Below are 17,310 nucleotides of genomic sequence, written 5' to 3' on the forward strand. Positions count from 1 at the left end.
TGAGCAGGCCCGTCAGATGTAGCCGCGGACATTTTACTTTACATGAAGTGAAACAATATTTCTGCATACCTGGCGGTTGGGCATGCTGACACACACACTGGTGATCCATCATTTTGGAGGTAAGGGCTGTTGCCGTCCGTAGATTTATGAGAATCGTAAATACCCCGGCCGGGCTACGAGGTGGCTAGATGGCAGGACAGCAAGTGGCTCCGTGAACCTGTGTTTGTGAACAATGTCTCATTGTTCTCCCACGTATATATAGGGTTTCTCCTTACAGGTACAGTAATTTACTCCCACTCACAAAACACTCAGAAATATAATTGATCAAACATTCCGAGGCAGGACACTCTTGTGAGTAAATATTGAATCTCACCGAGGATTTTGAGGCTGTCCTGAATAAATAAAATGGCTTTATCATTATTATTGCATCCACAGGTAATATGGGAGCACAGTTTATGTGTTTTTGCCGTTGTGCTGTGTGTGCCTCCCTAGTTGGTTTTCGGGTTGTACCGTGCATGCGTTGTTGAGGCCTTACGCTCAAATCCATTTCCTGCAGAGGCTCCCGGCACGCGGAGCGAAACGTCGAACATTGTGCCAAACAACACGCGGCGGCACAACTCGCAAAGCTCGTCGGAGAGAATCCTGCGGTAGCTTTACATTTCGAGGTTCACACACGACCAGGTTGCGCTGTGAACAGGCATCCAGCCGCGTGGCCCAGAGAAGAGTGATTTTGCCCATGGGCTCTGGGTTCACGAGTTCAACCACAACCTTATTCCCCTGGATAATGCACAGCGGGGACACGAACAAATGTGGTGCCAATTGGTCAATTACGTGAATGTCAAAACAGGCCCCCTGTTTTATTCGCCGGCCAAAGGCCGAAATGTGCCCGCATCGTGGTCAAATATGGAGGATTACCTGTAATTGTTAAATCACCACGTACCTTGCTCATTGCTTGCCGGGGCTACGTGCTCGAGTACAGAAAAAGATAAAGGTGCAGCCCTGCAATCGCTTGCTCACGCCACTGGCGGGGGAAGGGCCTTTACTAGGAGGCGATCTGGACAGGCCATCTCGAAATGTTTTAACTACTCTTCCACCGTGGCCAGACATAATTATTTTTAATGATTTTCTTTCCAGTCCTATAGCTCCATAGGTCATCGGATTTCTCCAGGATGAATACAGATTCTGGAATAAGTGAGAGCGGCAAGGTTGCCAGCAAATATAATGCAAAGTTGTAGTACAGCAGATAATGGCTAACATGCTCGTTGAGTTATACCGATGGGAGTGAGTTCAATAGGAACCCCCCCCCCCCCAAACACACTCGATCCCATATTATAATAGAGTATTTTTTATTTTTATTTAGACTGACCTAATGTTTGGCTGACTTTCAATCTCTCATCTTTGTGTACCCATTACACAGTCAGGACATTTCAGAGGTGACTAATGCGCACCGTCTTGAAGGGTGATGAACGTGTATTGAAAACAATGTATTGCATTGTTCCGTAATGGAAAATATGTGAGCCTATGCTTCTATTCATCTCCTGCTTTCAACACTTTATAACACATGCATTTTATATACGTTGAATATAAAGTACACATACATACACAATGCATATATAGCCTCAAGATTTATGTATGTATGTATGTTGAACTTCTTTGCACTGTATGTGACCAACCGTGCTCATCGGATGTACGGGGCAAGGAAACTAAACTAAACACAAAAATCAGTTATAAAGAAATGAGTTTTCAATCTAGATTATTTAAAAGCGCATAGCTACAGTGGTTTCCTAATATCGGACGGAAGAGCGTTCCAGACGGCCGCAGAAGCGCATCTGAGATGGCGCGATGCGGTGACCGTCTTTGTTCGATGGCGAGCCAAAAGCCGCTGCTGCAAGAATAACCGGAGTTTGCGTGACGATGGTTTATGCTCCTTGACGAGATCAACGATACCGTATATATATACTGGAAATATTGTATATAAATTCCAAAATCCAAATACATTTTGTAAAAGAGACATTTTAGGGCTCTGTGTCAATCCACTGTAGGATGAAAGCCTCTGCACACTGCAGAGGTCATAGAGGTTGTTAGATCATACTTCTCCTTGCTGGACATTGCGGCTTGGTGAAGCCGGGGTTAGGGAGAGAGGGAGGGGGATCAGGATGAGTTCAGATATCACACGCCGCATGTGGAAATTCAACTCGTGTGTGCCGAGTTTATAGTGCAATGCGCTAATCACTGCGCCACCGCTCAACCCCGACGTGCGTGCGGCTATTGAGCATTGCCACACTCCTGACTGGTGCAACACTCGCACACCTTAGCTTTATTGTGTCCATCCGTCGTGCCGGGAGGGGCTGGGTGGGGAGGGAGGGGCTGGGTGGGGAGGGGAGGGTGGGGAGGGGCTGGGTGGGGAGGGTGGGGCTGGGTGGGGAGGGGAGGGTGGGTGGGGAGGGGCTGGGTGGAAAGGGTGGGGCTGGGTGGGGAGGGGCTGGTCACCCCGTGGTGCCCTTATAAAACTCAACGTTTAACCTACTCACACCGGCTTGTGCCCGCTCTCACAGTCGGGCATATTTGCGGAATACACCACGCCACCGTTGACCCCGGCCATTGATAATAGTAAGCTATATTAATAGCATATTTCGTGTTTTGTGTAGTCTGTCTTTCATCGCGCATCAACATTGACGAGCTATTACAGTAGAGCACAGCATGAATTCAAATCGCGTGCAGCCGATCACATAAAACACCTCCATTTTCGAGCGAAAACGCGAATTATCATCGTTAATTACTTTAATACGTAAACGTGTCACGTAACTCGATGCATCCAGTCTTACAATCAACGCACAATGGAGGATCGGTTAGCCCAGTGATTAGCACGCTGCCCTTTGAACCCGGCGACTTGAGTGTTCAGGTGGGGGGGCCTCACTCGCCTTCACCAACTCTCACTGACCAGGCGTGGTGAAGTATGGTCAAACAATCTCCACTGCCGACATGGTGACCTTCATCCGGCAGTGGATTGACAAAGAACTCAAATGTATTGCGGTGCAGTGAATGTGAATGATCAGAGAATGCGAAACAGCTACCAGCCGTGTGTACGAGTCGTCCAATTTAAGTGTCGTCTGGCCAGCATGGAAGAGTAGGCCGAATGACCCACTTACAGGTGCTCTCTATACCTCCCCGAGTGGAGATTCTTCCGCCGGCAGTGGCATGAGTAGGAAATTGCAGGGCTGAACCTTAACAGTTCAGATATTGCAGTTTTTCTATGGAGTTCCATCGAAAAACATGACCATTTAAAAAAATCACTGTCCCTTGTTTGTGATTTGAAGCAAGCTCAAGCAAAGCTGAAAACACAGCATTGTCCGATTATTGTCACCATCGCCACTGCGTGCGTAACAATCACAACAATTCCGCAGGGAACCTGTGCTGTATCATCCCACAGCGAGCAGAACGAGGCAACCTGGAGCAACTGCTGGGAGAACACAGCTGCCATTGATGGTGCGTTCATTTATCCCTGGTTATTTCCATCATCGCAACCCGCGCCTGCAATTCAATCCGTTAACATCTAAATACACTCACGTATCAACGTGTTAATTGATCATGCGCATCCACCTATTAGTCCATTCTTTGCACCTTATCCATTCGTTAATTTGAGCATATTGACTTGAAAAATTACAACTGCGTTACACACCACGTACATTTAGTATAAAAAGATTAAGATCAGGCTGTAGGGGCAAGTGTTGTTAACGAGCACCAATGAAGGCTGGAACGGTACACGAGGGGGTGGGTGTCCAGCTCCACGCCCGACCGCCTTTGCCTCCCCAGTGGCGATTTTTACTCACCGCACCAGGTACTCATTTCAGGCTGAGTCGACCTAAGGGAGGCCCAGGACCGGTTCAGATAATCGTCACTGGTGTTGGCCATGAGCGGGAACCGAACCCGGATCGCCAGGTTCACAGCGCAGCGCGCTAACCGCTACACCACCGCTCCCCACTATTTAGAATCGCCCATATACACACGTACAGCAACGGAATCGCGGTGCATACACTCCGACATCAGTGAGATCTGCCTTATCGCACCGCTGCACCGACCCCGCATTGACCAGCGCGGTGAAGTATGGCCAAACCAACCCGCATGGTGCACTGTACGGACAGCATTATTTGGAACGTCATCAGCCAGCAGTGGATTGACGCTCAGCTGTCTGTACAGTGCATTAATGAACACGATGAATTGCACTTTAAATGTGCGTTGTCATTCGATCATGCGCATCTTTTGATCTCAATAATAGCATACCGTACCTTCACAAACCTGCAGAATATAACACGAAAAAAACAACAATCCTAATAGCTGCACACGCCATTCGGTATCCACACGCAGTCTCGCATTTGGACCCTACATTGCCATGCACAGATTTGTGAAAATCACTCCATGAACGTTATCTGATTATTCATTCACCACCACCACCAACCTTTCGTTCACACACACACAGACACAGACAATCGCCCGCTCGCTCGCTCACCCACCACCCGCGTTCGTTCAAAACACGCATTGCTCATTTGCATCCGCACGTTCCGTCGACGCAAAACTCTTCGCTCATCCGCGATCTCATTCGTGATCTCATTCGCCAGCCATTGGCGTTTCGCCGCACGCATTCATTCGCGCGTTCGTTCGTTCGTTCGCTCGTTCGCGAGCGAGCGAGCGACGGCTTCTCCGCCACATCGCCACGGCGCCGCTCAAGACCCAATCACTGGGGGAGACGCTCCGCTCGCTTCACGCTCAACGCACCCAACGTCGGCGCGCACGAACAATCACGGCCATCGGCGCAACCCTCGCGGTCGCGTTTACTGTGCGTCTGCGCGCGTGAGAGCGAGCTCGGAGAGAGAGCGAGAGAGATGATAGAGGTTAGAGACGAGTGTGCACGAGCGCATGGATGTAGAAGAATCCGGGTTACCTTGATGCTGGGGGGGGCCAGGGAATGATTCGCAGCGAGGTGGAGCGGATTTGACGCGCGCGAGCCTCAGTGCCGAGTCTGCATCCTCGCGTCTCGCACGCGTCTCGCGCTCTCGGCGGTGACGTCAGCGCTCACCGGGGGGGGGGGCGGTTGGTGGGGGCGCATCGCGTGCACGAACACACACGCGCATCACTCCCACACAACACACCACTCACACCACATGCACACACACCACACACATGCACACACCACATGCACACCACTCCTACACACCACACACACACCACTCATACACACACACCACATGCACACAGACCACACGCCACACACACACACTACTCACACACACCACACACACGCACCACTCACACACACACACCACTCACACACGCGCTACCACTCACACACAACACATACACACACACCACACACATACACCACTCACACACACACCACATGCACACACACACACCACTCACACACACTACACACACGCCACACACCACTCACACGCACACACACACACACCACTCACACACCCCACACGCACACACACCCCACACTCACACACACACCACACACGACACACACACATCACTCACACACACCACACACACGCACTCACTCCACTCACACACACACCACACACACACCACACACACACCACACACACACCACTAACACACACCCCACACACACCACACACACACCACTCACACACACCACTCACACACACACCACTCAGACACACCCCACACACACCACTTACACACACCCAACTCACACACACCACTCACACACACCCCACACACACCACTTACACACACCCAACTCACACACACCACTCACACACACCACTCACACACACCCCACACACACCACTTACACACACCCAACTCACACACACCACTCACACACACCACTCACACACACCCCACACACACCACTTACACACACCCAACTCACACACACCACTCACACACACCACTAACACACACCCCACACACACCACACACACACCACTCACACACACCACTCACACACACACCACTCACACACACCCCACACACACCACTTACACACACCCAACTCACACACACCACTCACACACACCCCACACACACCACTTACACACACCCAACTCACACACACCACTCACACACACCACTCACACACACCCCACACACACCACTTACACACACCCAACTCACACACACCACTCACACACACCACTCACACACACCCCACACACACCACTTACACACACCCAACTCACACACACCACTCACACACGCCACTCACACACACCACTCACACACACCCCACACACACCACTTACACACACCCAACTCACACACACCACTCACACACACCACTCACACACACCCCACACACACCACTTACACACACCCAACTCACACACACCACTCACACACACCCCACACACACCACTTACACACACCCAACTCACACACACCACTCACACACACCACTCACACACACCCCACACACACCACTTACACACACCCAACTCACACACACCACTCACACACACCACTCACACACACCCCACACACACCACTTACACACACCCAACTCACACACACCACTCACACACACCACTAACACACACCCCACACACACCACACACACACCACTCACACACACCACTCACACACACACCACTCACACACACCCCACACACACCACTTACACACACCCAACTCACACACACCACTCACACACACCCCACACACACCACTTACACACACCCAACTCACACACACCACTCACACACACCACTCACACACACCCCACACACACCACTTACACACACCCAACTCACACACACCACTCACACACACCACTCACACACACCCCACACACACCACTTACACACACCCAACTCACACACACCACTCACACACGCCACTCACACACACCCCACACACACCACTTACACACACCCAACTCACACACACCACTCACACACGCGCGCGCGTGTAAGCTCGAAGTGGGGAGCGGTGGTGTAGCGGTTAGCGCTACGCTGCACTACGAACCGGGCAACACGGGTTCGATTCCCGCTCACGGCCAACACCGGTGACTATCATCTGAACCGGTTTCTTGGCCTCCCCTAGGTCGACTCAGCCTCAAATGAGTACTTGCTACGGTGCGAAAAACATCGCCACTAGGGTGACAAAGACGTCTGGGCGTGGTGCTGGCCACCCACCCCCTCGTGTGCCGTTCTGGCCTTTATTAGTGCTCACTAACAGCACTTGCCCCTACAGTCTGTTAAGTCTATATGGGGGATCTTTGTCTTTTGTAAGCTCGAACTGATCGTCTGATATACAAGCGCGGACATTCAACCATACGCCAATACATACGTACAAACAGCGCAACACAATCGTCAATAACGTCTGCCTTAAAATAAAATATAACCACACATGTGCCATTAAGAAGGGTCATTGCCGGAAACGTCGCCTATTACGTGTGTTTTTATATGTGCAGGCAGTGTTATTGACGAATGCGTTTGGTTCATTTGTGTCCATTGTTCCTGGAAATCACTGCCAATGCAGTATCACCAAATAATCCATTCACTCACACGCGTGTGTGATATTCACTCACACGCGTGTGTGATATTCACTCGCACGCGTGTGACATTCACTCACACGCGTGTGTGATATTCACTCGCACGCGTGTGATATTCACTTACACACGTGTGATATTCACTTACACACGTGTGCGAGTGAATATACCGGCGTTCACTGTCACAGTGGGCAGTGGTAGCAGAGTGGTTAGGGCACCGTCCGACGAACCCGAGACACAAATTCGAGCGGTGCTCACGGCCAACAACAGTGACGCATATCTGAAATGGCCCTGGGCCTCCTCTAGGTCGACTCAGCCCTAATTGAGTACGTGGCGCGGCATGTAAACATGAGCATTGTGGGGAGACAAAGGCGGCCACCAACACTCTCGTGCTCTGCGCGGCCTTAGCAACACTTCCCATAGAAGTCTGTTAATCAGTTTAACACGTAGGCTTTCGCGACCAATATTATTCATAATCAATGTTTTTGGGTTTAGAACGCGTTATTTATAAATGTGTCGATGAGTTAATGAGTTAATGATGACGTCACCCTGATGCTGCTCTATATAAGAACGGGAGACAGAGCAGAGCCTCACCATTCTGGCGAATTGCCCGATGATGCTGGATGCAATTACCAGCGAAACGTCGTACTCAAATTGTGAATGTTGTGGTTTCACGCTTCAACACACCGGTGGGCTAAATCAGTGAACTATTTGTCTTTTGTCAACGTGACACTTTTTTAATGATTGGCCGTGTCGGGTGGTGGAGGGTTACGACACATTTATAAATAATAACGCGATCTAAACCCAAAAACGTTGATTATGCACAGTCTGTTAATGTCCACACGGGGGATCGTTGTCACTGACACAGTCACGCCCATACAGGAATTCACTCAATCACACTGGCATTCACACACACACACGCGCGCGTAACATTGCTCACACACATGCGCGTGTGAGCAATGAGATTTCTGTCATTTGACGCGGAGACCTGAGATTGCCAACTCCGTCACCCCGCAAGTTGGACTCTTCACCGTGACTCAATCTCATCCAGACAGGTCTCTAAATGTTAAATATTTGACAATTCTCCAAAGCTCCGTTAAGGAAACATTAACCTTGTGCGTGCGTGCAAATTCAAAAAGTTATTTTTCCACACGAATTATTCAACGTTGGTTTTACGGGTGCCAATGAGTGCAAGCCTTTCAAGGGGCACCTAAACGCTCGAAAATGAAAACCTGATTTAGTGTTTGCATTCGTGTCCATGTGGTCGAACATTACAATTGCTCACAGCTGTAGCTACATTGCGATGACTGCTCTCTGTCTTTGAAGTGACACGGATGATACGCACGTGTGTGAATGCACCGTAACGCAATGCTGTACATCACAAGGACAAAGAGCTCCCTCCCATCGGGGCAAGTGCTGGCGATATGTTTGCGCACCGGGTACATATTTAAGGATCAGCTGACGTAAGGGGTGGGGGGGAGGCAAAACAGACGTGGGTACCACTCCCGACTACTGTAAACCGTGGCTGGGAATTGAACTCGGGACACCCATTTCATCATAGCCCGTTGCATTAACCGCTTGTGCCACTGGTGTCGCTTCCATTCGTTGGAAAATCAATGATTGAAAAGGCCCCAACAAGCCCCCACCCTTTTAAGGCCACACAGTGTCATTGACGAACGTGTTGAGTATTTTGTTGTTGTTGTTGTTGCAATTTGTGCTTGTGCGTCACTTCCAACGCAGCAGCAGCAGCGGCGGCGGCACCGTCACATAGTGTTTAATGATTCAGTATAACCACCGACCGCCATCAGTGCACGATTGATCCACTGATGGATGAATGCCTCCCCGAGATGACTCCATTTCTCGTAGGGCCTGAGATGCGACGATCCGCCCTGCACTTGCACGCGATGCGATCCCATCGCTCCGTCTCCGCAGCAGACAATACGCGTTTTCCCTCCTTCCTTGGTTGCCCAGTCAGAGGTCATTTTCGCCCATCGGCCATGCACGTACGTGACACTTCTTTCGCACCGTGGGCGTATCCAACCGTACTAATCGGAGGCGCGGCCACCATCCCTTCTAGTGACGCGTGCTGCCCGAGCACACGTGATGCTCCTGCTCTTTACAGTCAAAATTATGAGCGTAATAATGAACAGGATGAACTCGTAGAAACAGAAAATCTGTGACGGCGCATGTGTTGGCGTACTCACTGGGCTCGTAGCGCAGCACGCTAACCGCTGCGCCACCGCTCCCCATGAGATAATGCATAGACCTCTGTGAACCCGCAATCACGCTCCGTGAAATGTAAAATGTTATAAACAAATTAAAATGAGGCCGCATCGAAAATCGTATTTCAAATCGGTAAACAATTTGTACGGTTTCCTGCAAAACATCAATTAAATTGCACACATTGAATTTTCTGTGCGTATATGCTGTATCTACAGCGAGATAATGACACATCGCCATGTCGGTGTTCCAAGTTTTCAACTGAAATGCAGTGTGCAGTGCTTTTATTAAGTATCGCAATTGATTCAAGACAACGATTCCCTTTTTTTTCATGTGAGAGACACATTACCAAAAAAAACATTGCTGCCCACGTTTGCACTCGACGGCAAACAGCGTTATTTTATTGTCGACAAGACACGAGTAAGAAACGTGTAAGAAACGTGTTCCCTGTTAATGCCAAAATCTGCCAGTAGCAGCGTCACGAATTGTGATTTTTTTTCTCTTCCCTTCTCAACCTTGTGCAGAATTATTTTTGTTAATTAAATACTGGACGCAACAAAACGATTTTCAAGACGTATATATGGCTATTAGCCTGTATGAGAATTAATTCTAGATTTTAAGTTTTCCTGACTGCAAGGATTCATACTCTTTGGGTTTTTTCGATAAAGTCACGTAGGTAAAAATTAAATGAAGCAAAATTACTGTGACGGTTCCACCTGAAGACGGAAGCTTGTGTTGCCTCCGTGATTTAGCTCAGTTGTGTTTTCATTTAATTATTCACCTACGTGACTTTACCGAAAAAACCAATGAGTATGAACGGGAATTGCCTAATGCATAGGGTTGTTGTTGTTGTGGCCGTACTGCCATGAAGCTCTCCGTTGGGCTTATTGTGTTGTCCCACGTGTCGTTCGGCACAATATACGATCAGTCGCTTCGCGTTCTGCAAACTTCGTCGGCATTGGGTGTCCTGGAAGAAAAAAACCCATCTCGCAAGCCACGCTGGACATTGTGCCGAGCAACGCATCGCGAGACGCACCGGAGGGCCTTGGCAGGCGTGTTGTTGACAAGACTCATCGATGGGTATTTGCGCATACACAGAGGAGGCTTTCTACAGTTTGAGTGTTGCCGCTCGTATGCATGGGGTGCTCTGGTTTCCTTCCATAAGCTGTATACCCTCACTGCAGGACACTCAGGATAAAAAATATATGTATTGAAACGCAATGAGGATTTTATGGATAATCAATTATAACAACCGTCTAAAAATAGAAAGCATCAACAATGAAAATGTGTGCCAGCGTGTACACACTGTAATTGGATTATCTCCAATAGTAACACGTATCTTGTAGCTTTAGGCTTCCTGAAAAACAGCAGTGTTCAAATTTGTCAGAGTATTACCTTCCAAAGTATACATAGATCGTTTCACTCGAATGCTTTTATTTTTATGTGGTTTGACCGTAGCGGGTCTCACTGCGAAATTGATTCAGCTGAAATGCAGGTCCTAAAACGTAATACTTTGCGAGATGCATAACCATTTCCAAAAATGATATGACTCCCAACACGGCTTTGTCATCAGCTGGGAAACACTTTAATTATGCAGGCAATTTATGAGCAGCCAATAACCCAACGTGCCCCACATACAATTCAAACAGATCTGAATGGCACAGCTTCGAGTCCGTTTAGCCACAGCAGAGGCATTCTAGAAAGTTTAGACAAGTGAATGGTTTAGTGTCAGGTGCAGGACACGTTATTTAAAAAAAATTGACATGGTCAGGGCATGACAATACAGCAATGGATTGTTTAATACTGGTAGGAACCTCCTGGTTACACCAGCCCACAGGGGATTATTGTGTCCGTCGTGCAGGGAGGGGCTGGGTGGGTAGGGAGGGGCTGGGTAGGGAGGGGCTGGGTGGGGAGGGTGGGGAGGGGCTTGGTGGGGACGTTGGGGCTGGGTGGGGCTGGGTGGAGCTGGGTGGGGCTGGGTGGGGAGGGGCTGGTCACCCCGTGGTGCCCTTATAAAACTCAACGTTTCACCTACTCACTGCCGGCTTGTGCCCGCCCTCACAGTCGGGCATATTTGCGGAATACACCACGCCGCCGTTCACCCTGGCCATTGACCGAGCAACCCAACGTTCCTACCAGCTCCCTCCGCAGGAATGTGTTCCATCTGTGCAGAGCTTTGAGCGTCATACCAGTGCATGCGTGAGTTTTCTGTGTGCACTCCAACGTCTTCCCACACGAAGCCAAACACTCACGAAAGGAATTGGCCAAACGTCAATGCAGGACCCTCCTGACAAACATTTGGACACTCGTGGGAGGCTTGTGTAGGTTAAGGGACAATCATTGTTGATGTTAAGGCCATTAAAAATCGAGACTCACAATCGAGTGACAGCCAAACGGGGGAAACACGCCCGAAAAGACGTGCACCTTGGAGACGGAGTGATGAAATCAGCTCACGTGCCTATGCACGATGGATTACTGCATCGCGAGGCTGCGAGAGATGGTGACAACGAGCGGGGGCATTCATCCAGCAGCGGCTCAGTCGTCATCGCCGATGATGATGACGACGACGATAGTGACGATGATGGTGACGATGGTGATGATGATGGTGACGATGATGGCGATGAAGAGATGCTACTAACGCCGTTGAGAACGTGTTCTCAGTATACACCCTCTGACTTTACAACACCTGCTTTGATTGCACGAATTTGTATCTGGCCCACCATCGGACTTCTAAACTGCGGGGGTAAATAGCGTACAGTGCGCACAGACTTAATGAGATCCCGGGAGCTTTGCAGTGCAGATTCGGCAAGGCGGTGAAGCTGAGGGGCAGTGCAGCTGAGTAGCGGTGCAGCTCTCAGCAAGGCTGTGAAGCTTAGTGGCGGTGCATCTCTCAGCAAGGCGGTGAAGCTGAGTGGTGGTGCAGCTTTCAGCAAGGCGGTGAAGCTGAGTGGTGGTGCAGCTCTCAGCAAGGCGGTGAAGCTTAGTGGCAGTGCATCTCTCAGCAAGGCAGTGCAGCTGAGTTGTGGTGCATCTCTCAGCAAGGCTGTGAAGCTGAGGGGCGGTGAAGCTGAGTGGTGGTGCAGCTCTTAGCAAGGCTGTGAAGCTGAGTGGCAGTGCAGCTGAGTGGTGGTGCATCTCTTAGCCAGGCTGTGAAGCTGAGTGGTGGTGCAGCTCTTAGCAAGGCTGTGAAGCTGAGGGGCAGTGCAGCTGAGTGGTGGTGCAGCTCTCAGCTAGGCTGTGAAGCTGAGTGGTGGTGCAGCTCTCAGCCAGGCTGTGAAGCTGAGTGGTGGTGCAACTCTCAGCCAGGCTGTGAAGCTGAGTGGTGGTGCAGCTGAGTGGTAGTGCAGCTGAGTGGCAGTGCAGCTGAGTGGTGGTGCAGCTGAGTGGCAGTGCAACTGAGTGGCAGTGCAGCTGAGTGGTGGTGCAGCTCTCAGCAAGGCGGTGAAGCTATGGGGCAGTGCAGCTGAGTGGCGGTGGAAGCCGAGGACTCACGTGGCCGTACGGACACCGCCATCAGGCGCGGTGCCTCGATTTCTTTTTTTAGAAAAATCTCATCGCGAGGCTTCCCCACCTCTCGCCTCCGTCTCCTCGTGAAATATTCACGACACCCATTCCCCTGCGCTCGGCAGAGGCAGACTGAGCGAGAGCTCGGGACCCCAAGTAGCTCAAAGAGGCGGTTCAGAGGGACCCTGCTCCATGGAAATGAGATGCGAGTGCATTAAACATCAGCTCAAATGTAAATCTCATTCCGCTGCGTAAGCTGATTAACATGAAAGCCAATTAATATTTCCATTTTGTCAGCATATCTCTTCTATTATCGCGATCACTTAATCTCTATTTTCGTCACATATCTCATATCTTCATTTAGAGCTCTAGTCTTTGTTTCTTCTGTCCTTTCACCGGGATTCTATGAATAAAAAGGTTGGCCCTCCACAAAAATATATCTGCTAAGGGCTCCCAAGGGGCGAGCGAAGATTGAAGTGGTTTCCAACTTTAATTAATAAAGAGGTGATGCTCGTCTCCCGTTTAGAGCCTTGAGCCAATGGCGATGTGTCCACGTTACCATGGCAGGGAGGAGTCTTCCGTAGTACAACCCCACAAAGTCGTATGAATCTGTATCGACCCCGTAGGGATGATGGTCTGAGTCAACTCCCTCGCGACCTTCTGATTGGAGGGGCTGCTCGCTCGACTGCCGAGCTAAAATATGCATCTTTGGGACGTGGCTGACTGTTGGAGCTCAGCAAGAGTCAATTACCTTTGTGGGTTGGGGGGGGGATGGGGGAGGGCCGAAAGCTCTGCTGAATAACTTAGCACTGAATGCTTAATTATGCACAAGGTACGGGGGCATTTACGCCAGCTGTAAGGAGCCGCACGAATACTCGAGCCGTGCATCCAGCATGCCACGCGTGCACCGAGTATGACAACCGTGCCAAAATGATCGCCGTGGGCCGTTCAAGTTGCATTGGGCAATGCGCTGGGATTTGCTTTGATACAGAGTTGTGGCGCCGCGGTCATTTGTCCTGATGTTGCGGTCACGACGAAACCACGGGTGGAGGAAATGCACAGCTTGGGCATAGAAATAACACGTGCACGCGAATGGACTCCTCGACATACTCGATGTTGTACTCAACAAACGTCGCATTATTTGCTGCTGAGGTGGATCTTGGGCAATGCATTTTTTGTATATATGTAGAAAATAATTGTGCAACAGAAAACAATGTCTCTATAATTGTATATGCGAGTTTAGTGAATGATGTGTCAATACACATTTTGCGGAGAACAACTCGCTTTCGTTTCACTGAAAGAAGCAAAATGCAGTGGTGTACATAAATACATTGTAACCGTGTGGTTAAAATGTTGGCAAATATTCCTGATATAACGAAGGTTTGTTTTGTTCTATCAGCGAACATGAGACCAGCACCCTCCAACACAATGACCTACTTAGAAGAGAAAGGAAAATGTATAATTATGCGTGCAAAGATTGAGAGCGTTATCTGCTTGAAATGAGATTGCCAAACGTTTCGCTCTGCGACGCCCGTCGATTGGTAACGGCGTCCGACGTTTCGCCGCACGTGCCGGGAGCTTTCCGAATTAAATTCCTGAAGAAAAAAAACTCCCAGCACGCGGGCCGAAACGTTGGACCTCGTGCCGACCGAACGGTACACGCGGCACGACCCGAAATACTCGTCGGAGAGACGGTAGAGGCAGGACAACCACGGGAAAAACCCGAACGCAGTCGGAATTCGAAAAATGATTTTGGGAAAAACAGCACCAGAATCAGAGAGCATTTCGTGATGGTGTCATAATTTTGAAAATAATAGGCGCGTTGATTTATAATCGCATGTTGAACCGAAGCTGCCCCCCCCCGCCCGCCCCCCGCCTTTCGATCAAGGAGGTTGCTTAACCATACTTCACCACGCTGGTCAGTGTCGGTTGGTGAAGGGGGACGGTTGGGGAGGGGGTCCCGGACTGGTTCTGATGTCACTCACCACTGATATGAGCCATGTCCAGATATGAAACTCACGTGGCCGGCTTCGTAGTGGGGTGCGCTAACCACTGCGCCAATGCTCCATCCCAGCATATGATCATTACTCAAATGTTATTTGCAACGCATTAGCGGCACTAGAATTAGGCATCATGGTAATTGTCCTCTGTGTTATTAGTATGATCACAAATATGTAACCTCCATGCAGTATGTCATTCTTCCGCAGTATATTCAGGCTGGGCGTGGGTTTCAACTTCCAATTACGCTCCCACGCCACTGGAACTTGTCAGTCGCATGTTTACGGCCGGCACGCAATGCTGCAGGCTGATGTGTTCATGCTGATTTAGCTCTGGGAGGGAGTGGGCACGGGAGCCTCTGGACCAATCTCACAGCCCACGCTTATCACAGTGACCCCAGCCATAGATAGAGAAGCCACGATCGGCAGCCGGTTAAAGCCAACGGCAAGCACTGCAATTCTACGCGTGTGTGTTTTTAAAATAATCTTCTATGCTTTAGAAGATGCCGCTTCAAAGCTGAGACAACAAACTGCATGGTTAAGGGTGCTTGGGGCGTTAAGCCACGCTTTCCTATCGGTGAGTTGCTAAACCAATTCTAAGTAACGCACGCTGGTCATAGAGGTGGGGTCCCCATGCGGTAGTGGTGTAAGCCCATTGGGGGGCCCTAAGCAGAAAGTGTCTTGGAGTGGGGGGGGGCACCCATTTCAATTGATAAAATCCTCACGAGGAAATAGAAAATATTTTGCCAAAATATTAATGTATACGTTGTGAGATCAATTCAAATGCAAACTACATAGAGATGTAGTGAAATGAGAGATGAGAGAGATTACGTCGCTGTTATGTTAATTGGCATGTTATGGTCTTGTAGGATATGCATTTTTGCCGATATTTGGTTCGCCGCTATTATTTTTTTTTATTAATCCGTGACTCCCGGAGCTGCCTGGGGCCGTCAGCGTTTGCTTGGTTTGCTTATGCCGAGTGCCGCCACGCTCCCCATGGCTCCAGGAAACCTCTTAGCAACGCTAAAATTATCCTCGCTCTATCTGCCCTTTGCTCACACTCTAGTGGTCCGTCGTACGGGAATATATTACATTGCAAATTCAGCCCTATCTTCCCCGTTAAAACATACAAGCGCTAATGTGGAATCGGCACCAATGTGGGGCGGATGAGTAAATCAAACATGAAAATAAGTGGCTTTGACAACACAGAAAAAAAAACATTTAGACCTAATGCAATGGCATTAGATTTTTTGTGCGTGCCATGGTGGATTTATACAAATCCTCAACAAAAAAGCCTTGCATAATTGAAATGTTTTTTTTTTTGCGGTACAGTGCCAGTGTGAATTGGGTACACCACATTTAATCAGCAGGTCGGGTGTGGTGGGGTATGGTGTGGGTAACTCCCCACCTCTTCCAACACGTCTGGCCAGCCTGGAAGTACCTCTCGAGGGGCTCTCTGGAGCTCCCTCGAGTGGAGGCCCTTCTGCCGGCAGTGGCTTCAGCAATGAATTTCAGCTTGGCATCGTTTCCTTCTTTTTTTTTCCACCCCAGCCCTGAAATGTTGGCCTCAACGCATTCCCAGCAGCATTAAAGGGTCGTGCGATAAAACTCAATCAACAAATATTTCTATTACAGTCCACCGCATTTCGTCTGTAAACATTGCAGGGCATGCGAGATTATCACGCTGAAATGACGAACCGTCATATTTCGCAGGACATCGTGAAATGTGCATTGCCACGTAGCAAGACAGCGATAGAATAATAATATTTATTCATACTGGAGGAGTCTGATGAGCCATGAAGTTATTTTTCACAGATGTCCAGAAGACACAGCACGAATGCTTACTTAATTAATGGACTTTCTTCCCACCATGTGATGCGATGATGAATCCATTTGGAAATTTCGTAGAACAGCTGCGGAAGAGGTTTTGTTTTTACAGCAGGTTAATTTCACGTAAATTGCTGCAACACTCTTCCTTCTAGAAATGTTGTTTTCCTTTTGAGGCCACTGTGTTATTGATGAATGCGGTGTTTTGTACATTTTTCTTGTGCGCCACTGTCAATG

At 49.5% G+C, this 17,310-nt stretch overlaps 1 protein-coding gene across 3 annotated transcripts in view; it reads right to left on the reverse strand.

The window, feature by feature from the left end:
- Positions 1 to 5,073, reverse strand: part of LOC144944350 (neuronal cell adhesion molecule-like) — a 115,363-nt gene extending 110,290 nt beyond the window's left edge. For all 3 annotated transcript variants that reach the window (XM_078872452.1, XM_078872453.1, XM_078872449.1), the window contains exon 1: positions 4,940 to 5,073. The gene's annotated coding sequence lies outside the window, so the exon portion shown is untranslated. The remainder of the gene's footprint in view (positions 1 to 4,939) is intronic.
- Between the last annotated feature and the right edge of the window lie 12,237 nt (positions 5,074 to 17,310).

Source organism: Lampetra fluviatilis, chromosome 34 (assembly GCF_964198595.1).
Source record: "Lampetra fluviatilis chromosome 34, kcLamFluv1.1, whole genome shotgun sequence".
Taxonomy (NCBI): Eukaryota; Metazoa; Chordata; class Hyperoartia; order Petromyzontiformes; family Petromyzontidae; genus Lampetra; species Lampetra fluviatilis.